This window comes from Pleurodeles waltl, chromosome 4_2, assembly GCF_031143425.1.
Source record: "Pleurodeles waltl isolate 20211129_DDA chromosome 4_2, aPleWal1.hap1.20221129, whole genome shotgun sequence".
Lineage (NCBI taxonomy): Eukaryota > Metazoa > Chordata > Amphibia > Caudata > Salamandridae > Pleurodeles > Pleurodeles waltl.
This window is the reverse complement of record NC_090443.1, coordinates 405,156,353-405,173,900: the sequence shown is the minus strand read 5'-3', so window position 1 is coordinate 405,173,900 and position 17,548 is coordinate 405,156,353. Positions and strand designations below refer to the sequence as shown.

The window sequence follows — 17,548 nt, the reverse complement described above, 5'->3', positions numbered from 1 at the left end:
AATTCTCCTCATTATGCGTGCTCTAGGGAGACGTAAGGTTTTGGTACTGCTCCAGTTTACGTGATTTTGTAAATCTGGGGCAGTGTCAAAATCCATCTGTGTTGCATAGGAACACCCACCACTACGACCGTGGAACGCCTCCTTGACGCAAAGTAAGGCAATGCAGGAACTTGCACTGCCTTGCCTTACTCCATGTCTACAAGGCCTTTCAATCCACTCAGGGTGGCTTTGAGTCAGCTCATAGGTACGATTGAGAGGCTTGTGATGCTGGAGCATCAAAAAAAGTGATGCTTCAGCAGCGCAAGCCTCTCATAAATAAACCCAAAATATTCTCTAAATTTTTTAAAGTCTTTCACCGCCAGGTAGCTACATATAAAATAATAGCCAGCTGAAATTAAAAATAAATAAAATAAAGTTGTTACTCATTGGGAAATGCACTGTAGTGCATTATGAAACCTCTATTAGTTAATGCACTGCAGAGGTCTGTGTTTAACCGGAGAGCAACAGAACTAAATCTTTGTTAGTACAGTTGAGAATAGTGACTTGTGTATTTTTAGTGCCATGAGGTCACAGCCTGTGACAGAAAGCACTGTGAATACATAAAAAGGCATTATTTTATACTTGCATTGCACACAGTATAATATAGGCCACTACAAAAAGGTTTATTATAAAACTGTGCTTCCAAAATGTGGATTTAAGTAATATCAGAGCATATGCAATATCTTTTTTTTAATAGCTGACCCTTCAACACCTCCAGGTGAAGTGAGCGCTGTGTAAATACAATTACAGGCATGCACTTCACAGCTCAGTTGTTAACTCTTCGCACTACTCCTCAAAAAAATAAATGTTTGTCCTCACAAAGCTTTGATCATTTAAAGCTGCTCCCAAGCACCCTTTACATTTGCAGATCAGCTCGTAGAGCACATTTGCTTTTCATTCAGGAAGCAGAAGCCCTGGGCTGAAAGTCTCCTTAGCTGTCGGTGCGGCTTGCACAGGAGACTCAAATTAAAGTTCAGCTGAGGCATTTTAAGGATCAGCTGGGGGAATGTGCGACCCCCTTTCCAGGTCTCCATGGCCCCCCTGGGGGTCCCGACCCCCAGATTGAAGACCTCTGCTCTAGCAGGAACACTAATCACAAGAGTTATCTTGACATTTTTATTGCTGCCTGAAAGCTGGATGCACAAAGAACACCGCAGCAGGTGTTTTGACATTTTAAATTATTGCTAAATAAAGTGCCCCACTGATGTCAGGCCCCCTTTTCAGGTCATTACCCAGTGCGACCGCACCACTTGCACTGCCCTAAAGCCAGCCCTGTGTCCATAGGTCCTTCTACAGAGCAGCATCTGCTGTGTGCTGCTCCTATGCCCCTGTTTTGTCACACTCCCTGGGTCGAAAGGGAGACGCAATCGCACTATAGGCAGGTTGGTACCCAGGAAACCACTTCCTGGTTTCCCTGGGAAAACAGGGGGCTGAAAACAGCGCTGTTCTCTGCACTCAAAGAGAACAGAACTGAAAGAGAGGTGTTGTTTAAAGCTGAGAAACGTACAGTCTTTCTGCTCCGTTGGGGTGAAGGGGGGGCGACAGGGGATTTTCCCCCAATCTGCCCCCCAGGGGGCAAAAAGCCCCCTAAACAGGGATGATAAAAAAAATAAAGAGGTGAGGGTGGCCCACCACGCACAGGGCCATACCCCCACCACGAAAGAGGACAGTCTTTCTGCCTTCCTAGAAGGGAGGATTATGGGGTTTACCTCCAATTTGCACCCGGTTGGTGAAAGCCCTCTATACACCAGGAATAGCTAAAAAAGAATGAAGGGGCAATAGTGGCCTACCATATGTAGAGTCATGCCCCCACTCTAAAAAGGGGAGAATAGTATTTTTACCCCCCCATCCCCTCTTCGGGCAGATTGTGAGGACTGTCCCTCTGGGGTGGGGGTCAGAGAGCCCACTAGACACCAGGGAAAAATAAAAAAAACAAAGGCTGAGGTTGGCTCGCCCTAGCCTAAGAGGACCCCCCATTCCAGAAGGGGACTGTATAGTCTTTCTGCCCCTCCTCGGGTGGCAGATCTGGATGATTATTATCCAATTTGCCATCCCCTCGAAGCAGAAAGCCACTAGACTCCTGGGATTTTACATTTCAGCATAATAACGGGTGCATGTGTCCCACCCTAGCATTTCCCCCCCCCCCCCACGGGCAAATCACTCTTTCTGCCCCCTGGGTGTGGCAAATAAGGAATTTGCCTTTAATTTGCTTCCTGACAGAAAGCCCAGTAGGCACCATGGACTTCAAAATGGCTTCAAAACAAACAAAAGGATAGGGACAGTATACCCTTGCAGCAAGCCATACCCCCGTCCCAGAAGAGGCAATAACCTAGATTTAGCCAAATTCAGAAGGTAGTGCCAAATTATGCACTGTGCCTAACCCCCACCACAGAAGGGATAAGCAAGTCTTTCTACACCCTCTGAGGGGAAAAGATGGTGTTTGCCCTTAATTTGGGCCCAGGGGGACAGAAAGCCCACTAGACCCCATGAATGACAATATGGAGCCAAAACAAATTAAAAGATGGGGTGACCTGCCCTGGCATTCAGCCATAACCTCATTAATAGATAGAGTCTTTCAACCTCCCTAGGGGCAGATATAATTATTGTAGTCACTGGGGAGGATGCCCCAAACCTGCCCATGAGGAGGCAGAAAGTCCACTTGACACTAGGAATTTTCCGTTTAGGCAAAGACAAGGGTTGTGGCCATGTCACCCTGGCATTGGGCCATGGGCCCACCCCAGAAGGGGCAGCCCAGTCTTTTCGTCACCAGTGCTGGCAGAGAAGGCATTTGCCCCAATTTTCCACATGGGAGGGGGCAGAGCACCTAATGGTTGTCAGGAATTGTATTAGGCCCATCCTAACCCCAGACCCCACCCTCACCCCTAAGGCCTCAACATTTTTTCTGCTCCTTTGAAGACAAAAGCATCCACAACCTCATTGCAAGCAAGAGGAAGTTCCAAATTTCCTGAATGTTGTTTTTACATATGGACAACCACAGTGGGGAATAATCCCATTATCGTTCTACTTGCATGTTGAATGGCTGCACATTTCGGGCTTCGATCAGCCGCCCCGTAGAGAAGCCTACCAAACCCAGACAATTCTGAAAACTGGACATTGACTGGAGCAACAGGACCGCAGGGGAACTCAGCCCCTGTGGTTCACAAAACTGTACACTGGATGTCCTGCGACTAATGGCTGGCCCCCAAAGGATGGGGTCCCCAGGGCTAAAATCGGCCCGAGGAGGGGCTCATGCAGTCTCCCTCCACTTCCAGCAATTGTCTGGGTCCTGGGAATGGGATTACTGGGGCCAAAATCGGCCTGGGGAGGGGATCTGTGTGACCTCCTGCTTTTTCTTTTTTGCATTGGCTGGGCTCCGGGGGGGTGGAGACCACGAGGCTGAAATTGGCCTAGGGAGGGGGGCCACAAGACCCTCCTCTCCTTCCAACAATTGGCCAGGCCCCAGGGAATGGGGTACCAGGACCCAAATTGGCTTGGGGAGGGGGTCTGTATAGCTCCCCTCCTCTTTTCCTTTTTCAATTGGCCAGGCCTGGGGCGATGGGATCCCCGGGGCCAAATTCAGCCCAGGAAGGGGGGCCATGCAGCCCCACTCACCTTTCATGAATTGTCCAGGCCCCAGGATATGGGGTCCCCGGGGCACAATATGGCCCAGGAAGGTGGGCCTTGCGGCCCCTCTCCCCTTTCACAGATTGTCCAGGCCCCAGTGGATGGGGTTGTGGGCTGCAAGGTCCACCTCCCCTTTTAGTAATGTAAGAGAAAAACACAAGCCATAAACCTTGTCTCAAGGTATAACATAATTCACCTAATAAAAACCACCAGTTCAACAATCAAGGGAGGGAATAACATAGTTAAGAAATAATCTCATGAATCACGTTCTTTGTTTTAAAAATACAAATGATCAATCAAAAGTTATAACAGTTGGGTGGGATAAACCTCGCCTCTGTGTCCTTAATAGAATTGAAAATTCTACTTGCAAAAGCTAGAAAATGTCATATTCTATACAGGGACCGGAGGATCTGAATATGCTTGTTTAAAGCTGACTCATCACCACAGAAGAAACATCAATGATAAGCTTGTAATAAAATGTTTTAAAAGTAGATTCTGATGACCAATCAGCAGCTTTTAGTATGTCCTCCAAACGAGAACCCAATGAGAATGATTTTGATGCCACTGCTCCTCTAGCTGAGTGAGCACCAAATCTGGAAAGATCTATACCTGCTTCTGACAGAAGCCATCTCATCCTTTGAGCCAAGGTATAGGATGGAACTGGATGAAGGGCCCTTGTAAAGCAATCAATAATTGACCCCGCATGTCAGTCTGGAACTCAGCAATACAGACCTAGAATCATTCAAAGATTGTACCACACAGAGTTTAGAATTATCTGGGAAAGCTGGATAGGATACCAACCTGGTATTGCATTTTGTCCCTTTTGATATGAGGGAGGGTACTCCCTCCAGAGAATATTGATGTCCCGCCAGATCCGCAGCCCGCCGTACTGACATTCGTTTACAGGAAATAGGACATAGCAACATAGTCACCTTGTCTGACAATTGTTTTTTGGTCAAATACTCATTTCTCGGCAATGAATCGTGAAACCTAAGGACCACATTTACGTCACACAGTTCTGAATATCCCGGAGAAGGAGGTTTCAACAACCTCACACCTCTTAACAACTTGCACACCATGGGAAGTTGACAAACCTGTCTCTTGTCCATTAAAGAGTAACCAGCAGAAAGGGCTTAACAATAGTTGTTTATAGACCGATAGGCCATCCTAGCAGCTGCTAAAGAAGCCAGAACATTTAATATCATGGTGCAATCAGTGTTAGAGGGATCAGCACCCCTTGAACTGCACCAATTACGCCATTGTTTCCACACTTGAAGCCCAATGCTTGTGAGTTCCCACTGCCCATGCCTGGTTAATGTATTCTTGAGCTTCTCGCAAAAGGCCTGGGAAACTCCATCTTTCCCTCAAAGTCACCAAGCAGCCAGCGACAGCTTGCCTGACTATATTAAGGGATGTGAAACCCCCACTGGGTCCAGCAGAAGGTTCCAACGCCACAGAAATAGGACTGGCAGAGCACCCGCCAACTCTAGAGTAGTTGTAAACCATGCTTGTGCCCTCCAAAGCGGAGACACTAAGATCATCTCTGCTCTCTGCCGTTTCAGTTTGGCCAATACCCTGGGAATCATTATAAACTGAGGGAAGGCAGAGGAGCAAATTTGGCTCCAGTCTTGCAGAAATGCATCCGTCGCTCGTTCTCCCGGGTCCGGGTGACAGCTGAAGGTCGCCGGGAGTTGTTTGTTCAAATGTCACAAGGACCCCATTGGTGCATCAGAGAGCTAAAGATCTTGTAATGGAGGTGCCAATCGCTGAAATCCCGTAGATGGTGCGACTGCCAATCTGCTATCACATTGCGCTGCCCGGGGAGATACTCCACCATCACAGATATGTGATTCTGCAGGCAGAAATGCCAATAGTCTTTGGCTATCCTGCCGAGCTTGTTCACATAACGGACCGCCAAAATGTTGTCCATGTGTAGAAGAATGCAGCATTTCGCCTTTCCTGCTGCAAAACTCCAAACTGAAAAGGAACCCTCCAAGAGTTCCAGGCAGTTGATATATAGATTCAACTCTGTCAAGGACCAATGACCACCTGTGGACAATTGGCCACATCGGGCTACCCAGCCCAACGGCTGGCATCTGACTCGCTTGTCACTTCTAGCATTGAACCAAAGATGGCCCTGCTGTTCCAAGCCTCCATGTGGCTCAGCCACCAAGAAAATTCTGTCCTCACCTCCTCCGATAGAGATATGTGTTGAGAATAGGAGAGATACTTGCTTAAAGGTTGGATTTTCAAGCGTTGAAGGGCCCAATAATGGAGCAGCCCTGGAAATATCGCTTGAATGGAGGAAGCAAGAATGCTGACTAGACGGGCTAAGGACCTCAAGGATATAGTTGTCTTGGACAAAACTGATCTCAACTCCCGCTTGATGTTCGCCACCTTCAGAGGTGGGAGAACAAGAAGCTAACTGAGAGTCCACTAGATACCCCAGGAATTCTATAGGTTGGGACAGAGTCAGATTTGATTTCTGAATACTGATGAGAAAGCCTAGGTCTTGGAGAAGGGAGATAGTGCACTCCAGATGCTCCAAGGTTGTCTGCGGGGATTGGGACATAATGATTATGTCGTCCAGATTAATGACGAGCCAAACCTCTTGGAACCTCAGAAATTCAACTATCGGTTTCATGACCTTCATGAAGTACCAAGGTGCTGATGAGAGGCCGAATGGGAGGACTTTGAATTTGTAATACTTGTCATTTCATCAACATTGTAGGAAGCGACTATGTGGAGGAAAGATAGGAATGGTCAGATAGGAATCCTTGAGATGTAATCAAACCATCCAATCCCTTTCTTGAAGAATGTCCCATAGTAGGTGGAGCCTTTCCATCTTGAAATGACGGTAGAGAATCCACTGGTTGAATTATCGAAGATTGAGAACCAACCTGGAATCTCTCCCTTTCTTGTCCAATAGGAAAATGGCGCTCAGGAAATCCCCGCAGGTGTAGCTCAGATTCCTTTATTGCACCTTTTTGAAGAAGTGTCTGGATTTCTGAAGTGATAAAACTCTGATCTAGATGGGAAAAATAAATCATGGGAGGGGGCCTTGAGTGCAATGGAGTTTCACAGAATTCCAACTTGAAGCCGAGAATAGTCTCCAGAACCCATGGGTCCTGCAATATTTTCTGTCAGTTGTGTAAATATAAACTTGTTCTTCCCCCCAAAGACACTTTGGACAGAGGAATAATTCTCACCTGGTAGGTTGGAATCCTGGAAGGTGCCTTGAGAACCTCTTAGTCGCCCTTTGTGGGAACGCCCTCTAAAGGAAAGTGATCTAGAAGGGTAGAATGTGGGAACTTGCTACTGATAGCCACCTGTAACGTTCTGGATGTAGTTTCTCAGAGAGCCTTGTTAGTAGTAGCCTCGGCCGAACGCTCACACCTAAAGTGTCCAGCCCATCTAAAAAATTGCCTCAGTACTTTTTTAATCAATCTCTGGGCTTTGTCCCGATTGATTTGGACAGTTCTTTCAAGAATGGGGTGCCAAATAATAGGCCTTGTGCAGCTGGGCCAGCCTCTGAAGAGGCTAAATCTACCAACTTGGGATCTAACTTAATCAAGATACATCTGCGTTGTTCACTCGAGATGGCAAAGTTGGTATTACCCAGCTGGCATATGGCCTGTTGGGCCCAACCCATTAGAATCTCAGCATCAATAGGAACTCTTGATTCTTTGTAATGATAGGCTCATTCCAAAATCTTGGTTCGTGGCCCTGTCATGTCCAAAAGTTTCTCCTGACAGGACCTCCACGCTCTATCCTGACCTATCTTATGGTCTTTAGTGTACTTCTTCAGGCAAGTAACCATGGTGGGATCCACTCCTGTGGTCTCTGTCACCTTGTCTGGTAATTTGGATCTGGGGCACTCAGATCGCAAGTGAGCACGTACCTCCTTATCAAAATCCTGGCAGGTGGCGGTGTTAACATAATCCGCCACCTCCTGAGGAGGGACCCAGGATGTAGGCCTGGGGTAAATAATGTCCCCCGGTTCAAAAGTGAGAACTTTGGGCTGTTTGGAAGGTACAGTATGATGGGTTTTGTTTTTATGCTTGTGGAGGCCCTGGTTTTCTTTGTGCACCGAGCTCTGAGTGGAATCGGAGACAGAGTCATTCGTGGTAGTGTCTGCACAGGAGTTTGATAGTAAAGTATAAGTGTGATCATCAGTCAAGGAAGTGACCAGCTTCTCAAAGGGCTCCATGTGAGGTCCTTTATCCACTTTGGTCTGTGATTTATCCTCACTTTCTTCCAGCATTCCTGCAGGAGGTGGTAACTAACCATGCTGTTGTGCAAAACCATAGAGGTGTTGTTTCAATGGTGCAATGGCCACCTCCAGGGCATCATTAAGTGTCTGGCACACACCTTCATCCAGGGCTTGGACTAGAATTTGTTCAAAAGAAGGTGCAGGGGCTTCAACATAAAAATACCCATCAGAACTCTCCTGATAATCCTCATACATTTTCAGGAGTAATACAGGTTAAATATGCAATCAGTACAATTATGAAGTCCAGGGGAGCCTCTTTGTGTGGCAGGATCTAAAGCCCCAATTCAGGGGGGCAATCAAATGTCCACTGTAATTCAAAACCCCAAGCCAGGCCAAAGTATGAGCTCAAACATAGAAAGTGGAGGGAGGGCTGCTATATTTTACAACCCTGGGGAACTCTGTCACTCCAGGGCGTCGGCGGGTGCAACTGCCGCAAGAATGTCCTGAATATTCTCCCACTGCGACTCTCAGCATGTTGAAAGGACCACTGAGGCTGCGAGTCAGGTCGCGCATGCATGAAATCCTCACTGTTCTGGCAGTAGAAAGAGGACTAAGTGACTAGCGACCGCGTAATCGTCGCTCCCAATCTCCCACTCCACCAACAAGATGAAAACGTCACACCATTTCGTCAGAGGGCGAAAACCGCCCAAAATAATTAATGCATACATAAAATAAGATAAACGCAGTCAAGTTGATTGTAAAACAATACACGTGATGCATGACAGACGGCCTATGCACTGGAAGGCCGGCATAACACGCACCATACCTCAATGACAAACGCAATCTCTACCTCACAAATCAAAAATATTGAAGAAGAGCATGTACTTAACTGGCTGCGGAGTAGCAAAGAAAGAGGAAGTGTTTTACTGTGATCGGGTTATATAGGGTTGTACTCTATGGTTGATCAAGTAACAGATGTGGTTACTGGGAAATGTAGTTTTGTTGAACGTTTCTTTTTATTGGCTGCTGAAAAATAAAGCAATAGCAAGAAAAGCATAATCACAGCCTCCGGTCCTGACATAGAATTTGTGTTTTCCTGAGAATGTCAGACCTCATTCTCATATGGCTGAGAAAGATAGTGTGAATTTACAGAAAATATGCTCTCACTTTAACTTCCATAACCTCTATGGGAAAATCATGAGAAAACAGTTTTCTCTCAAACATGATTCATGAAATCTCAGCAGGGTAAAATCACATTAGAGCTCACCACAGTTCCTAAAGTTAGTATGATACCATCAACAAATTATTTATATTGTAAAAAAAAATTGTTATCACCCTTTATATACATTTTGTGACCTTCAAAACCTGCCATTCACTGCAATACATTTCAATGAGTGCTATCATGTAAATTGGTCCCAGGATGACTGGCGCCACTTTCTGGTTGAAGTCCTGACAGTCAATCAGATCTCACCATGAGATCTGTGCTTAGACTCTGCCCAGATATACAAATTTGGATTTCTTTTACTATCTCAAAAACAAATGAACGTATTTACACCAAATCACAAAAAGGCGCTTTCTGGACCAAAAGCTGCGTTACCTTTCTGCCAAATTTGATGTAATTCCATCCATTGGTTTGAGCTACAGGCATGTCTAAAGACTTCATGGGAATTAACATGGGAAACACACTTTTTTTGACCCCTAACCCCTTTTTTTTCGGTCCCCTACTTTACGGATCTTTCCAAACATTCCCATGCACAAGACCCTAGAAGGCACTTTTTTGGGAAAATTTTGTGAAGTTTCGTCATACGGTGCCAAAGATATAGGCAAGTCAAAAAATGCCTTTTCGACCTGCCAGTAGGTAATATATAGATATAGACACACACACATCTACACACACACACATACACACCCACACACACACACACACACACACACATATATGTATTTACTGAAAAAACAAAGGGTACAGGGACGTTATAGTTAGGAAATAGAATTAAAAAACCTAGAAATTCATTAAAAAAACAAAAGTTACAGGGACGTTATAGTTAGCCTCGCATTTTAATCATAGAAATTCACCTGTCATAGTTATCTCAAGTAACTATAACTTGTGCCCTAAGGTAGCTATAACTTGCTCTCTCACCATGCACTGCTAATTACCCCCCCAAATTACGGCACTCATGACATCTTTGATAACATCATTGATAATATCAATTAAATATTTGCAGTAAAACTTTTGATGAAAACACTGAGCATGGCGGGCGAGATTTATGGTTACCTTAGGGCATGAGTTATAGTTACTTGAGATAACTCTAAATATAACAGGTGAATTTCAGTGGTTTTACCAGATGCTCACCTGGATAGGAGACGCTGACCTCGTGGAGGGGCTGTGTTTAGCAATGGCTTACGAAACTTGCGATTTAAAAGGACCTGCTGAAAAGTTCCTTGTGGGTCCAGCCTTCAGGAAACAATTAAAATGTCCAGATACCTCTTGTGATTATTGTTCTTGCTAGGGAGAGAGATAGGAGTTTTGCCTAGCTGCAGCTTTGACTCACCATAAAGTAGCTCAGAGGGTGAAAATTCCTGCTGTAAAGAACAGAACTATATTTTATGTGGATAGCTGAGTGGATTAGTAAAGCCAGCCTTTACAAGCGCTTTAAGACAAATGAATGTATATGAAAGGGGAGCTATGGAGAGATGAGAGGCACATTTGCCAGGTGGTAGTGCGTGAATCAGAGGAGGTGGTCATGGGGTGGTGGGCGCCAAAAAAGACTGTCGCACAGGGCAATATATATATAGTTCACCTTGAGCTCTCCTACTCTCCTCCCCACGTGTCTTCCCTCCGCTACGAGCACGCAGCCAGCCTCCTTCTGTGCTTCCTGAGACATATAATAAATTAAATCACTTAAGAGGCCTATTTTGAAAGGAGAGCATTTTTTCCTTTTTGCTTTGGAATGATTTTATCTTTGTCCCAAAAACCTAGACTTTTATTAAAAATAAGGAAAATCATCGGGACTGGGACGTCTGGTCACTTCTACACTTGGATAGCTGATGACCCCTAAATCACACCAATGACAGGCCTTGTCACTCTCTCACGTGTGCCTGGTGTGCTCCCCATCTCCTGCAGTGGGCGCCCTCGCAGTGCTGCAACCAGGTCAGTCAGTAGCTACGGAAAGTTCTGTTTTATTCCTTCCGTGATCATTACACATGGAGAGAGGAAGAGGGAGGAGGGGGGATAAATATGGAGGAACACTCCGTACTTAGCTCCCTATAATTCAAAATACACACGAAAGTACGGGGTTCTCTAAAAGCGGACGTCGCGGATATTAGCGTAGCCCTGGGTTGTATGTATTCCTATTTGGAAGGGTAAAGTCAGTGGAATGTCAGTTGGAAATTACCGAGTGGAACAGCGAGGGGTGGGAAGAAAGGGATTTCCTTTTACGGACTAGGTGGTCTCACACACTATATAGTGTCATGCTTCATCATTTGACCACCTAGACCCACCCAGGTAGGACAGTGCCACCTGGGCGGACTCAACCTCACTGTTAAAGGAACAGGAGGGAGTGCGTAAATAAACTTGTTTCTGGAAAGATCGGGATCCAGCTAATCTACTGAAAAACTAAAAACACCTAAGCAGACACCTGTGAAGAGCAACAAATTTAATGGTGGTGTCTGACTGGTGTAGTTAAAAAGGGGGGTTGGGACACCTCTGTGAGGACAAGGACTCACAGGGTCACCTAACTAATTACTAGCCAACATGTTTCTGCCCTCAAAAGTGAGCCAATGAAGGTCTCGGGGCATTCGTCAGGGCCTAGGATCCCTACGTCTCACGTTGGAGGAAAATACTCTATGGGGAAATCAAAGAGTGAGAAAATGAAAAATGAATGATCTACATTACCCAAGGAATTACCTTGAGGCGGCCTATGGGGAGAAAAACAATTAATTAGCACTCTGGTGGCACACAGCACTGCAAAACCAACCAACTACGCACGTGTCAAGGGGATGCATTCATGCACGAAACACATATGTTCAAAAAAGGTAAAATACATGCGTGGAGTGACTGAGTGGGTATATCTACACAAGTGGACAGTCCTATCACTGCAGGGAATTATAGTTCTTACCCTTTTCTTAGAGGCAGCTAGCCTCTGGTATCCAGGAGGGGGAGTGTCCCCTTATAGTCACACACTAAGGGATAGAGATGAACATAAAGACGAAGTGAGGAGAGGAACAGAAGTAGGCAGAATAGATACAGAGGGAGCATAAGGGGGGGGAAGGAAAACAAGTTCCCATTAGGAACCCACTATTGCTGGTAGAAAAATACTGGTTAAGAGAAACCGAAGTGACTAGAGACAAAAGAAGTAAGATTAAAAGCAATAAGGGCTTATCTGTGCTGCCTGTGATCCGGTATGCCACTCACTACATCAAAGGGGACGCTCGCCGTGCGCCTACTTCGTCCTCTCCTTGGACCGCTTGTGACAAGTGGCTGAGGGAGAACGGTCTATTTATGGCTGTAAGAAATTCCAGGTGCGCCCTGTTAGCGCGTAAATTGGAGTTCAATTGATGTTAATCTCCGCCGCGGGCCTCTTTGCGTTACTAGCCTCGATATGATTGCCGTAATGGCGGGCGCACCGGCCAAGCCGGGACGCCGGCATGAATGTGATCGAGTGCAAAGGCGGGCCTCTTTAGGTTGATGGCCTCGATGTGCTTTACCGCACCCGCGGGCGCCCCAGCCGTGCCGGGGCGCCGGCATGAATGCGGGCGAGTGCAAGGGTGGGGCCCGAGCCGGAAGATTCCGGCCCGAGCGCCACCAGCGGAAGGCTCGCGTTTCCAGTGACCGCTGGGAAATGTAGTTCCCAGCGGTCCCGTAGCCCGAAGGGCCAAGAAAGAGAGAAAAAAAGAGAAAAAAAGAAGAGGAAAACGTGGGAAAGGATAAAGAAAAGGAAGGAGGGGGGGGGGAAAAGAAGGGGGGACGAAAGAAAGGGAGGAGGGAGAGGGGGGAACAAAACGGACGGGGGGGGGTTTGGGTGTTGTAGAAGAAATGCAACCGGGGGGGGGGGGGGAAAAGAGAGACAGAACGGGAAGAAAAAGAAAACGAGAGGGAGGGAGGAGGTGACAACCAGGGGGGGGCAGTAGAAGAAAGGGGGGGGGGGAAAAAAACCCAAAAGGGGGGGGGGGGAAAAAAGGGGAGAGAAATAAAATAAAAATAATAATGATAAATAAAAATAAAAATAAAAATAAAAAGGCGAGAAAAAGAGAGGAGAGCGGGAGATGAAGGATTTTCTTTTTAGGGGGAAACGAAGAAGAGGGAAAGACATGGATAATGTAGAAGAAATGCAACCAGGGGGGGGGGGGAAGGGGAAGAAAAAGATAGAGCAGAAGCGGACGGAAGAGAGGACTCATAAATTAGTCAGAGAAATCATTTATTGAGTGTGAACCAGGGGATCTCATCATTAAGACCATTGGTGTCCGTGTGTAATCTCCAGACCCAACGTTGTTCGGTCTGGAGCAATCTCTGTGTCATATTGGAGGACGATGGAGATAGTTGCTCAATGACCGTCCAGTTTAAGTCATCTGCCGAATGTTTTTCCAGAAGGAAGTGGTTAGTCAATTTAGTAGCCTCTCGTTTACAACGGATCGTACTCCTATGTTCACAGATTCTTGTGGCGACCTTTCTAGATGTCATTCCCACGTATTTAAGGTTACAGGGGCATCTAATCAAATATATCACGTTTTTGCTGTTACAGTTGGTTAGGGATCTTTGAGCCCATGGAGTCTTAAGGTCTAGGTCTATTGTGGTTGACTTTTTGGTGAAACAGCAGACACTGCAGTTGCCACATGGGTAGTGTCCTCTTGGTGGTGGGAGGCCCCATAGTGTGGTTTGTGTCGTTAGGGAATTGTTTTTTTCTTCTTTGGGTCTTGTGTGGACAACCATGTCCCGTATGTTTGTGGCTCTTTTAAACGCATGTAGTGGCTGCTGAAAAGGTAAACCACCAGATATAAGGATTTTCCACTCATCTTTGATGATTTTCTGAGTCTTATTGGATAGTGGGTTAAAGGTAGTCACACACACAATTTGTTCAGTGTCAGACGTCCTAGTGCGTGGTTGTAGTAGTTGGTCCCTATTATTATTCCCCGCTCTTTTGTATGCTCTCTTCACCAGATGTGTGGGATAATCCTTGGTTTGCAGCTTACTAACCAATTTCTCAGCGTGTTTGCGGTAGTCTGTGAGGGTGGAACAATTCCGTCGTAGACGTAAAAATTGACCAACAGGGAGATTCTCCCTCAGGGACCTTGGGTGGAAGCTTTTGAATTGGAGCAGGTTATTCCGATCTGTGGGTTTATAATAGACCTCTGTGGCTAGAGCCCCATTGCTTTCATAGATTGATAGGTCAAGAAATGCTAGTTGGTTGTCACCTATGGTCATGGTGAAGTTCAGGAAAGGGTTAGCTGTATTTAACCAATTTACAAAATTCATCGCCTCATCTCTAGTTCCTGTCCAGACCAATAGAATGTCATCTATATATCGTTTCCAGAGTTTAATCTGCTGGAAAAACGGGTTGTCATCGTGGTTGACTACCTGTCTCTCAAAGTGATCAACATAGAGACATGCCAAGCTAGGTGCGAAAGTGCTACCCATAGATGTACCCTGTATTTGCAGGAAAAAGTTATCCTCAAACTTGAAATAGTTCCTTGTGAGAGCCAAATGTGCCAAGTCAAGTATGAAGTCAGGCGGTGTACGTGACTCTCCTCTATTGGCTTCCAAAAGGTCGCTAATGACCTGCAGAGTGGCCTCCTGGGGAATGTTGGTGTATAGGGATTCTACATCCAGGGTGATCAACAGTTCTCTAGTTGTGTCAAAAGCCACAGAGTCTAATAAGACTAACACATCCGTCGTGTCTTTTAGGTAAGTAGGAATTCTTCTGACCAATGGCTGAAGGAAGAAATCCACAAATTGAGACAGGGGTTCTAGAACCGATCCGATCCCGGATACAATAGGTCTCCCTGGTGGGGAATTTTCCCTTTATGCATTTTTGGGAGAATATAAAAATAGGGAATCCTAGGGTTAGCCTGTATCAGGAAGTCTGCCTCATGTCGAGTAATCCAGTCGTTCTCTATGCCCTTCATCACGAAAAAGGAAATTTCGTCTTGAATATCAGGTGTGGGGTCTCGAGATAAGCGTTTATAATGGTGGGTATTACCCAACAGACGTTCGCACTCATCTCTATACATTTTAAGTGGAGAAATTACCGTTGCTCCCCCTTTGTCTGCTGGTTTAATGATTATCATGGGGTCAGATGTCAGGCCTTTCAGAGCTGAAAGCTCGGCCGTACTCATATTCTGGTATGTTTTTTTGGTGGTCCCAGTAAGTGCGTTGACTTTTAGGGATACTGATTTCTCAAAAGCCAGGACCTCGGGGGGCATCTGTCCCGTGGTTGGGCAGAAAGTGGACTTTGGGCGTAGGCCAGTGTTTTTGTCTGAAGCCTCGTAATGTTTCTCCAAGAAGAACGTTTTCAAGCGTATCTTTCGAAACAAACCCGCTAGTTCTGTTCGGGTTTTAAATAAGTCAATTTTGGGCGTGGGCACAAAGTTTAAGCCCTTGTTTAGTGCCTTAGTTTCAATTTCACTCAGAACCCGGTTACTCAGATTGATAATGTTATCTGTTTGATTATCCGTCAGGCTCGTTACAGTGTTTTGCTTGTCCCTGGGAGGGGTTCCCTTTGTGCAGTATTCTCTGGGGTGTCCTCTCTTGGCCTTCAATGTACCTCTTTCCTTTTTCCTTTTCCCCTCCCGTTGCCTCTGTCTAAAAAAGGCTGCGGTGGCTCAGGAAAAGACCATTGTGCAGGGTGTTGGAAAAAGGGCGCCTGGTATTGAGGTGGGAGTCCATATTGGGAAGGCCAACCCCATTGTTGATTATGGTATGGAGGGCAGGGGGGTAACATAGGTGGGTGATTCCACCTTCCCCGGCGTTGCCCACGTCGTCCACGACGTTGCCGCAAATTATCTGATGATGAACTATCATTATCTGAACTGGTGTTACCACCAGATGAGGTGTCGGATATGTTGTTAGTTTTTGCTACATAATCCGATTTGGTATAAGGGTATATCTTCTCGTGGGAGAACCGATCGAGATCTTTTTGGAATTTAGAAATCTTTCGCTGAGTGAGATATTCCTTATGCTCGTTCATATTTTTGTTTACCTCCTCTAGTTTCTTTTTAAAGGAGAGAATGCTCATTCCTGATTTTAGGTTATTCTCACTCGTTTTTATCTGAATTAGGAGTGCCTCGGATAACCTTGTCGCTGTTTTTATGATCAGGATGAGCCAATCTCTAGTACACTTCCATGCTATCAAAGCCCAATCCTTTCTAAATTCTAGATCTTCAAGGAATATACGTGGGGCATTGGTGACCAACAGTCCATTTGGTGCTGTATTGCTCCGGAGGTATTCAGTCAGAACGGCCCCGTGGAGAATAGTTTTGACATGAGATCGTTTTAGTTCTACTAGTGTATCCCAGTCGCCCAACTGGGACAAACTCTTGGAGAGGGTGGTATCACCAAGAAGTGAGGGGGCCGACAGAATGGCTGTCAGATCCTCATCACTGAAGGATAGTCCTTCCGCCATACTGGGGAAGAAAGAGCACCGATACGAGGCAGTAGGGGGAGAGGGGAAAAGAAAGGGAAGAGGACAAACAACCTTAGTGTTGGTGTGTGGTCCTGGACAAAGGAGCAATAATTACTCACTAGAGGGGGGACTCTCGCAGCTAGCAGCTGCTCAACTATCATTACACATGGAGAGAGGAAGAGGGAGGAGGGGGGATAAATATGGAGGAACACTCCGTACTTAGCTCCCTATAATTCAAAATACACACGAAAGTACGGGGTTCTCTAAAAGCGGACGTCGCGGATATTAGCGTAGCCCTGGGTTGTATGTATTCCTATTTGGAAGGGTAAAGTCAGTGGAATGTCAGTTGGAAATTACCGAGTGGAACAGCGAGGGGTGGGAAGAAAGGGATTTCCTTTTACGGACTAGGTGGTCTCACACACTATATAGTGTCATGCTTCATCATTTGACCACCTAGACCCACCCAGGTAGGACAGTGCCACCTGGGCGGACTCAACCTCACTGTTAAAGGAACAGGAGGGAGTGCGTAAATAAACTTGTTTCTGGAAAGATCGGGATCCAGCTAATCTACTGAAAAACTAAAAACACCTAAGCAGACACCTGTGAAGAGCAACAAATTTAATGGTGGTGTCTGACTGGTGTAGTTAAAAAGGGGGGTTGGGACACCTCTGTGAGGACAAGGACTCACAGGGTTACCTAACTAATTACTAGCCAACATGTTTCTGCCCTCAAAAGTGAGCCAATGAAGGTCTCGGGGCATTCGTCAGGGCCTAGGATCCCTACGTCTCACGTTGGAGGAAAATACTCTATGGGGAAATCAAAGAGTGAGAAAATGAAAAATGAATGATCTACATTACCCAAGGAATTACCTTGAGGCGGCCTATGGGGAGAAAAACAATTAATTAGCACTCTGGTGGCACACAGCACTGCAAAACCAACCAACTACACACGTGTCAAGGGGATGCATTCATGCACGAAACACATATGTTCAAAAAAGGTAAAATACATGCGTGGAGTGACTGAGTGGGTATATCTACACAAGTGGACAGTCCTA

At 46.0% G+C, this 17,548-nt stretch overlaps 1 protein-coding gene and 1 long non-coding RNA gene across 3 annotated transcripts in view; one reads left to right on the top strand and one right to left on the bottom strand.

The window, feature by feature from the left end:
• The window catches only part of TNN (tenascin N), a 164,973-nt gene that overhangs the window by 9,948 nt on the left and 137,477 nt on the right, over positions 1–17,548 (top strand). The window lies entirely within an intron of this gene.
• Positions 1–17,548, bottom strand: part of LOC138292799 (uncharacterized) — a 169,041-nt gene that overhangs the window by 47,296 nt on the left and 104,197 nt on the right. The gene's annotated exons all lie outside the window — the stretch shown is intronic.